This window comes from Pinus tabuliformis, chromosome 7 (assembly GCF_031772625.1).
Source record: "Pinus tabuliformis cultivar Carrire ecotype Pingquan chromosome 7, CPIR1, whole genome shotgun sequence".
In the NCBI taxonomy this organism is placed as follows: Eukaryota; Viridiplantae; Streptophyta; class Pinopsida; order Pinales; family Pinaceae; genus Pinus; species Pinus tabuliformis.
Genome location: NC_142293.1, coordinates 1362467962 through 1362477881, shown reverse-complemented (window position 1 = coordinate 1362477881; position 9920 = coordinate 1362467962). Strand labels below are relative to the sequence as shown.

Below are 9920 nucleotides of genomic sequence, written 5' to 3'. Positions count from 1 at the left end.
AGAAAGGGCATTAAAATTTAATATCGATGTTCCATTACAATACATTGGGTCTCATTGTATTACAATGTGGTTGCAAAGGGGAAGATACTACATTGAATAAAAGGCAAATGACGTGTCGTAGAAATGGGCATACAAGATACACTGGGAAGAGAGAACCGACACCAACATTACAGTCGCAGTCGAGAGAAATTAAACTCAGTAAAGGGAATTCTAAACGATATGGTGAAGTGATAAACCGCATGGTTACGTTTGCATCATACCAAAGGAGTGTTGATCGTTGTTGAAATCGCAAGCGGTGGTCGTATATGAAAGAACATGTGAAAATGACGATTCGCAAAGCGCTAGAAAAGAGTTGCATATCGAAGGGCCGCAGTGAGGATACTCTATTGCATTGAATTAATGTGATGGTGCCATATACTAAGTAGCGTTGAGATATATATCAAACATAACTTTGCACTGGAGCAATAACACATTGAACTGCGCATTAGAGAGATAACCAGATCGACTCTGACCCCTACTCGAAGGCGTGGTCGCATAATCACACGTCAGAGTTATGGAGTCTCAACCCTTTCATCCTGCAATCCCCAATTGCACTCTTTTGCTACCCTTTCTTTTGTAGGTCGCAGTAGCGTATTTCCAATTGAAAATATATTAAAGAACAAACCATAAATATATTTCAACGACACAAGGGATGATACAAAGCCAGCGTATTCAAAAGACAACATTAAAAGGCCATTTAAAGATGCATTAAGGGATAAAAAGAGCGCATGCATCACAAAATTTATTGAAGGAAGACGAAGTGTCACACATGCATTGTAAAATATAGCATATGTGCGAATACAAAGGGTTGAAACACTACATATTACGGGGCTATGTTAAAATCTCTCACAATGAAATCAATGTATTTTGCAACGTATGAGATATCAAGATACCGCCATATGCAATGAGAAGCCATGAAACCAACCCTATATTAAATACATTGACACTGATTGTTGATATATTAACGTTGGGATACGCCACAATAGTTGAATATGCACCGTCGACAAGATTATACATCCGCCAATGCAATAGAAGGCTTGACACATGCAAGAGTTCAGTGGATAATGCAACAAACAAAGTGATCGCAGTCTATCATATTGCACACCACCAAAATGACAAAGTCACGAATATACAATATTGCATTGATACACCCAAAAACAAATAATAAGAAAGAGTCCCCAAGGTATGAGATATCAAGATACCGCACAGCGGATCCACGTCGTCATAAACGGAACCAAAATTATTAAAGTCATTATAGAAGTCCGTTAGTATTGGACAACTTATGAGGACCAGCCACTTTCTCTCTCCCTTACCACGTGCATTGCATGCAAGCCATGTGCTTGGCAGCAGGGAGATGATCTGTGACATTACTATCATTCCAGCGACTATGAGGCTGGTGGTTTGTTGGCATGGCTGTGATGTTGGTCCTGCCGCTGTGATGCTGGTCTTGCCGCTGTTTCTCTTGCTAGAGCCTAGTTTTTTTAGGGATGGAAACGGAACAGAGTGAGGGATCTTAAGCTGCTTCAGCCGCTGATCCATAGCTACCTACGACAGAGAAGGCATATGAGTAGCGGATCTGGTAGTTTTTATTACAAGTTTTTTGAGAAAGTGAATCCCTGCAAACAGTGGCTGCACTTATTTTTCAATATTTTGTTCTGGAGCAAGGGTCATTTAGTAGCTCATAATCTGATTGCATTATCTATCTATTTTGATGGATCTGCAGGGCATAAGCAAAGGTTTAGTAGCAGAGCGCCTTCTGTCAACAATGGTGCAGAGAGGGAAACGACCAGACTTTGTCCTGTGCATTGGAGATGACAGGTCAGATGAGGACATGTTTGAGGGTATCACAAATGCTATGTCAGGACCTACACTTTCTCCGATAGCAGAAGTATTTGCATGCACAGTTGGTCAGAAACCCAGTAAAGCAAAATACTATCTTGATGATACTGTGGATGTCGTAAGAATGCTTCAGGGTCTGGCCACAGCTTCTGATCAGGCAGCATGGAATTTATCTGCTCAAGTTGCAGAGCTCACTTTGAGTACATAATTTGAAACTTTCACTGTAAATATCATTACACAGTTTTAAAATTTTATCATTAAGTTTTCTAAAGAAGTGACAGTAGAATATGCCGCGGTCTGTTTAATTTTATGGATATTTTATGTGAAACTTGACTACAGGCGAAAGATGTTTTCACCTCTATTTCAATTCCGTGGCTACGGTTGGTCGATCTTAAGGTGCAGGAACTGGAAAAAGATGGACGGAAGATGGCCGTCTTCATGACGGGCAACTTTGAGGCGGTAAAATTTGTTATTAAACAGGGAATAACTTTCGGTTGCTTGTTTATTCAAAAATAATTGGGATTATCTTCACGTATATCAAGATTATTAGTTCTTTTACTGAAAAAACGTCTAATTTGAACGTAGAACATGAGTAATTTTAGTTCTAACAACGAATCATTTCGATCTCTTATGAATACTACATGGCATTTGCTTCAAAGCTCTGAGGTAAGAGAACATCACCTTGAATCATAAATTATATAGAGCAATTAATTACTGTTAGTTTAGTAAAATTAACTTCTATTTGATTTGGATCTTCGAAAATAACCAGTACTGTAGTTTTTACAGTGCAATTTTGATGAAAGAGACCCTAAATTTCATAAGCCGATGCTAGTATACCACATTCAAAATGCTTGTGGTGTTATTTAAGGCGTATTGCCATCATTAAACGCAGAAATAATGAATATTTTGGAAAAAAGGAGTAAAAGAGCATGCCTGTGAAGGAGTCGTTTCTTTTCAAGAATTCCATAAATTTACCTGCTTTAAATTTATTTTCTGAAAATTTCAACCAGCTCTAACATTTCGCAAAAATATTAAATTTGGAAAATCGATTTTGAAGTTCAATACTGATCGGCATCTTATAATTTTGTCTTAGGGAGAAACCTTTAAGAGCAAAGCTGCTTTACACACAGAAGAAATCCATGCGGCTACTGCTGTTGAGGAGCAGAAATCTGCTGCTCAGAAGCAGCAGATGGACCAAGAAATTCAGATGGTAAGAACTGGTAACAAACAAAAAATTGCAGATTATGATCTGCTTGCGCTACTTGCAATTTCCAGAAAAAAGAAAATTCTATTAATTGCAGAACTAAAAATATCCAGTAAAATGCAGAAGAGTAAATGTAGATTTCAGTTTCATGTATGAAAGCAGTACAGGTTTAAAAAACTATTTATCTCACCTTGTTCATTGTATCTCACCGTAGAAACATAGCTGTTGCAGAGAGCATTAGAGGTTCTGGGAACGGTCTGCCTTGGAGCAATCCAAAACCAGTAGCGAAGAGGCTTTCCTGACAAAATGGAACAGGGAGTATGATAACAGCTAAGATAGCATCCTCCCTCAAAGCAAACCTGCATCTTAAGTGCCATGGGTTATTCTCCTCCCTCACAGGGCGAAATAGGTTTGATGAATAGTTCTGGTAAAGACAGTGGAAATAGGTTTGATGAACAGAACAGTTTCGATATTAGTTTGCCACTTGTACCGCCATGCATAACCATGCCACTTGTTTTATTTTCTGTATATCTATGAGATCACTGAAAAATCAATATTAATCTCTAGCATTTGTACCTATCGAATTAATGTTAACATTAAAGGCGTAAAACCAATTTAAGCTATGGTCGGGCCTCTTCCGCCTCGGGAAGTTTTAAGCTATGGTCGGGCCTCTTCCGCCTCGGGAAGAGACCAAATAAGATGGCAAAAGTTAAGTTCAAAATAAAACTTTGGTTATCCGGCATAGCGCGTTTGAGAATGTTTGAAAACTTTGTAATAAGCACAGTATAACACAGTAATAAAACTTGAAACTAATGCTATCTCAGACCCGATCGATTACAATAGTCCCTGCCGAATGCCAGATGGAAGGGACTAATAAGATGTTTCTTTAAATTTATAGAAGATAAATTTCGATAAGAGGTATTTAAAATGTAGTATAAATAATAAAATTATTAAAAAAATTATTTATAAATATTCATTAAAATATTTTAGAAGTTTTAATAAATATTATTATAGGTTGCATAACATGATTTATTTTGTTATTCTTAATTATCAAGATATGGTTTAGGTAATCTATCAATCATGATAATGGTTTTCTTAGAATTGGTTTTATAGAATTTTATATATGTAGATATATAAACTCAAGTATACAAATGGAGATTGATATAAGTTCAGTTTATGTTGATTGACAGGATTAAAAAAAAAAAAAAAAATCCTTAAATTATATAAGCAAATTTAAATGTATGTTTGAAAATTATAATTATAATAAATAAAGGTATTGTATCATATTTGTATACACATAAAGAATAGGGGAAATTTAATATTGTTAGACTTGTTTGATGTACAAGTAAATAATAGATATATAAGATTGTTATGGATTGGTATAATGAGCTGAAAAAATATAAAATAATAAAAATAATAAAATAATAAAATAAATAAATGAAAAAATAAAAATAAATAAATAGGTTTTGAGTTGTATATAGTAAGATCATAATTTTATTTTTATTTTTTTGAATTTTCTAATTAAAGCATAATTTTTCATTTTAATATAAAGAGAAATGCATGGATATATGTACTAGTGATTGCATGAATAGTTAAGGTTATGCAATATTTCTAGTGAATTTGAGGTTATTGAATTGTTATGTTGGCTTGTTCTAAGAGTTTCACCTCTTGAAGAGGGAAATAAGCATAATAAAGGGCTAATTATGGACATTAATGCAAGCTCATTAGATGTGAAATATTGTACCATCACTTAACTCATTTACCTAGCCTATGCAACTTAAGAAAGTAAAGATGACACTAACTATTTATACAAGATGTGGGAAACTTATAGGTGAACAAATTAAGAAAATAGAAGTGGAATTCAACATGAGTAGATGTAAGTGAAATTCCACATGAGTATTTTGTCAAGGGATTTAAGAATGAAAGGAAAGTTCTAAGTCGATCCCTAAAGTTGGTGGCAATATTGAATAAAGTTATCTTATGCAAGAAGGGAAAATGGTGAACTTGCCAATTTTCTATTAATGATATTGCAATCCGCCTAACCATGACCAAATTGGAATGATGATGGTGAATAGCAAAAAAGTTATAGAAAAACACTCTAAGGGAGTGAGTGGAAGTTTCATAAACAAGCATTAGAAATAAACAAAAAGTAATAAAATATCTTAGAATATAATGAAATATTTGCAGTTAATTATGAAGGGATTTAAAGGAGTAGTAGGAATTATGTTAACATTTGATAACCAAGTGCCACCAGCAGAATTTGTAGGCAAAGGCATTGAGTTAAACAGTAATGAACTTCCCACTTTAGAACTCAATTGAAAAGCCGCCCTAGAGTTATTTTTGATAGAAGAATCTGAACTTGAATCTTCAACTATCACTGATTGGCTTTCCACAACCTGATCTTGCAAATTAGTAGCCATGATGTTAACACCTCAATCCTTTGTTTCAATGATTTGTCTTCCAACAATCCACATGACAGGTTTATTGTCTTATGTTCCATTTCTATGGAATTGAAATGGAAGCTCTATAAAGCATTGGTTTCTAACCCCCACTTCAACTGACTTTGTGTTGGCATTATGATACAAGTGTTGTCCTTGATGGCAACTCACACAGATGACAGATCATAGTGCAGCAGGTCAGTAGCAAAGAGTTGATGATCAGACTAAAAAGAATGAAGAAACAAGAGTATATATGCAGGTTCACTATATACCAAGTTGCGTACATATGCAGGTTATATGCAGGTTCAATATGTACCAAAGTCGCATATATACGCAGGTTCCCTATATACCAAGTAGGGTATACACACCAGTTATACACACAGGTCACTATATACAAAGACACGTATACACGCGAGATTGCTGATCAAAAGTCGCGTATGCATATGCACTCACTTTCATGCACAGAAAAACGTGTACATGTGGGAAAGATTATTTTTGGGTTCGTGGTATTTAGACCTATGGTTTTGGTCCTTGGTATTGTGTCCGAAGTTTTGAACCCAGGTATTGGGTCCCTAGTATTAGTTCTCAATGGTTTTGGACCATGGTATTGAGTAAGGCCTAAGACTATAAAAGGAGAAGAAGATCATTAGGCAAAGGTATTCAGAAAGTCTTGAATATCTGATGATGTATGAGATCTAGTATGCAAGTTATGGGTTCATGATGCTTTGCTTGATCTGAGCTAAGGAGGAATCTCAGCAGTGGATGGAGAACAAGATCTAAGGATAGATCGGGATCTAATGGCTTGGAATGAACCATCTCTATATGGTTTGATCATGTTTCTGTATACTGACACATGTAATGTTCTGATCTGGGTATAACTTAAGTTTGAAATAGCTGCAACTCATGAATGAATATTTACAGATGTATACGCTGGTTGACTATGATAGAAGTGTGTACATACGTAGGTTAGATACATCTAAGTATCGTATACCATATGAGCTATGATGTTGAAGTTACAAATGGTTCTAGTTGTTGATGACTATTTACTGGTGTCAGTATTCTAAATAGTCAGTTTGGTTGATTGTGTTTAGCTTCAGTGTTGATGGATGAGATCTATAATAGATCAGGATCATAATGACTTATCTTTATGTGATCTGATGGACTAGATCTGGTTGCTAACATATGTATTATCCTTGTATATGAAATGATCTAGGTATGTCTGAAGTCAGGAAGTGCAGCGAAGTTATAAGTAAGTAATTAATGACATATACGCTGGTTCGCTTTGGTGAAGTTGCGTATACACGTTGGTTTGGCACTTCCAAGTAGCGTATGCAATCTGATGCATCATTTTTGATGATACAGTTGGTTCTGAATATTGTTGTAGAGTTCAGTGTTCTACTCTGTGTTCTGGTGACTGCATTTTGATTAAGAAATTGATGATGCTAGTGTTGATTGATTGTGTGCTTCAATGATATTGATGGGTCCAGTATGAAAATTGGATGAAACGTGACCTTCAGAGTATGATGTTGTGTTCCATGAGTATCTAGTCTGAAAATTTATGAAACGTGGTACCTGGAGGAAGAAATAGAAGGTTGTAGCCTTCTATAGGTCGGCACCTATGTACTAGCACATCAGCTAGTACAAGAGCTAAGGGGGTGGTAGCTCCCTTCCAGTAGCAACAGGAAAATGAGTAAAGGTTGGAGCATTTCAGTAGGCCGGCACCTACGTACTAGTAAATGGATCGGTTAGTACAAGAGCTAAGGGGGTTGTAGCTCCCTTCCAGGAGTGTCTACAGAATGAGAGAGGGTTGTTTCCTTCTGCAGGTAGAAGCCTTTGTACTGGTATAAGACTGCACCAGTACAGAACTATTGTAAAAAGAAGTTTCTTATTAAAAAGTAGATTGAGACGACTTGTAGCAGGTGGTTTTCACCCACATTAGGTTTCCACCTTACATCATGGTGTTCATGTGTGTTTTTTGTGTGTGATGATCTGTTCTATTTTACTACTCCTATTTACTGTTCATATGGTTAATAATGTTCTGATGCACTCATTAAGGATCAACTAACTGAATCATAAGTTTATTGGATATACGCTTGTTGCATTACACACAATTGCGTATACACGCAGTTTTCCTTAACTGAAGTAGCTTATATGAATATTAATATGGAAATGAAAAGTTATATTGATTTGATAATACTGATTCACCCCCCCTCTCAGTATTATTTCCAACAATTGGTTTCAGAGTAGGTCCTTTGGTAGAAGCTTGATCGCTTGAACGAGATCCATAGATCAATGGGAAAGAAGCTTAAGAAGAAAGCACCTAAGAAGAAGAAGACATCTTAGAAGAGCTATGACAGTGGGAGAATCAATTGGGGAATATGTGGAAGAAGCACTTCAGATTCATAATCACTTCAAAATGAAGACGAAAAAGAAAAAGTACTAGTAGGTATGGATTTGTTATACTTTGGTGATACATTTATCCATCCATTTGAAGATGATGAAAGTGATAGCGAAACAACTGAATTTTCTCTTATGGGTGAGAAAGAAAGATATCAAATAGAGGCAGAATTTAAAAGACTTACAGACAAAATGAGATCAACAAGATCTATTGAAAAAAAGGGAATGTGCCTTCAAAGAAGAAGCTACCAAGCTAAAAGCTCAACTAGAGGAAGGAAACAAGGTAAGGAAGTTATTCAAGGACGAGGAAGATCAATGTCAAAAGTTGCAGGATGAAGTGACATCATTAAGAAATGAAGTCAATGAAAGGAGCACAACAATCAAGAAACTCAGAGATAGATCTAGTTACTATGAAAGTCTTGAAGCTACGATCCTCTCACTAAAAGAAGATCTTGAAGAATGAAAAAGGCAGAGTAAAGAACTACTCCAAGCTCTTGAAAAACAAGAAAATGAAGTTCTTGAACTAAGACATCAATTGGAAGAAGGAAGAAAAGCTGAAGAAAACATGAAGAAGTAGTATCATGAAAAGGAGGAGCAACATCAGGTTGAGGTAAATATTCTGAAAGATAACTTAGAAGAAAAGGATAAGCTCTTACGATTTCAAGATAGTACTAAGATCTTGGATGATATTCGTAGTAGTCAAAGGTCTCCTGTTATCAAAGCGGGTCTTGGTTTTCATGAATCTGTTGAAGGAGAATCTAGTTCACAAAGTAAGACAAGGGACTCTTATGTAAAATCTGAAATGCTCAACAAGGAGATGAGAGGTCAACAACCAAGGAAAGAAATTATTCAAAGAAAATTTTTTATTCCTAACTATGGAAATAATAGTCGGTCAATTCCTTAAATGAATAATGTTGAATGTTATGTATGTCATAATCTTGGACATGTTGCATCCAGATGCAGAAGAAGAATGGTTCAAGACTATCACTCAGAAAGATCATCACGTTCTAGGTACTTTAAGGGATATTGCTTTGCTTGCAATATTTTTGGTCACAGATCTATTGATTGCTATAGAAGGAATATGAAACATGTAAGATGTTATGCATGTAACAAGCTTGGACATACAACAAAGGAATGCAGGAGCAAAGTAAGGGCACCATACCAAAAGGAGAAAACATCATCACACTTGAAGATATGGAAGAAGAAGGAAGTACAGTCAGAAATATGTGGCACAACACAATATACAAACATAATAGACTCAGAGGGACCTAGAAGTGCAAAACTTCAGTGTCCTAAATCTCACACGAAAGTTTCATAAAGGGAAGTCACGTATATATGCGATTTGGTTACTACATAGTCGCGTATATGTTAGTTGGAGGAAAAGCAGTGGGACAGGCTTAGGAAAAGGGGTTTGATATGGACATTATTTTCTCTGTTTCATAATGGTTCCAATGTGTTGATGTTGTGTGGAAATGTCTTGATACTTGTAAGATGTTTAGGAATGAATTGATCTTAACTTGTGGATGATGTTACTTCTTGTTGATATATGCATGATCATATCTAACAGTAAGCAAGATGGCACAGGTTCAGGGGGAGAATATTCTTTTAATAATGCATTGTTGGCATGATGGTTAGTAGTCCTTAGTGATGTTGCTTATATGGCTAAACGATACATCTTGCTATGATATGGTTATGAGTTGTCCATGACAAAATCTCATATGATTCTTGAGTTTAAATAGTTGGTGTTTTGATCAGATTTGTGGATGCATATATGGTGCTTACATGGTGATCTTCAGAAGGATAAGGAGAAGTACAAAGCTTGAATACACTTGATGATGAGTCACTCATATGCTGCTGTCGTAATATGCATAAATATCATATAATACAATTATGATGCAGGATTCCTATAGTTCTTGGCACTCATGTGGATGAGGATTGTTGCTGTTGATGATATCAAGAAGTCTTGACAAATGATCTTGAGCTCAAGATACATAGTCCTAGAT

At 35.8% G+C, this 9920-nt stretch overlaps 1 pseudogene; it reads left to right on the top strand.

Moving 5' to 3' along the window:
- Positions 1-1732: 1732 nt before the first annotated feature.
- LOC149252655 (alpha,alpha-trehalose-phosphate synthase [UDP-forming] 5 pseudogene) lies at positions 1733-2086 on the top strand (annotated as a pseudogene).
- Positions 2087-9920: the final 7834 nt, after the last annotated feature.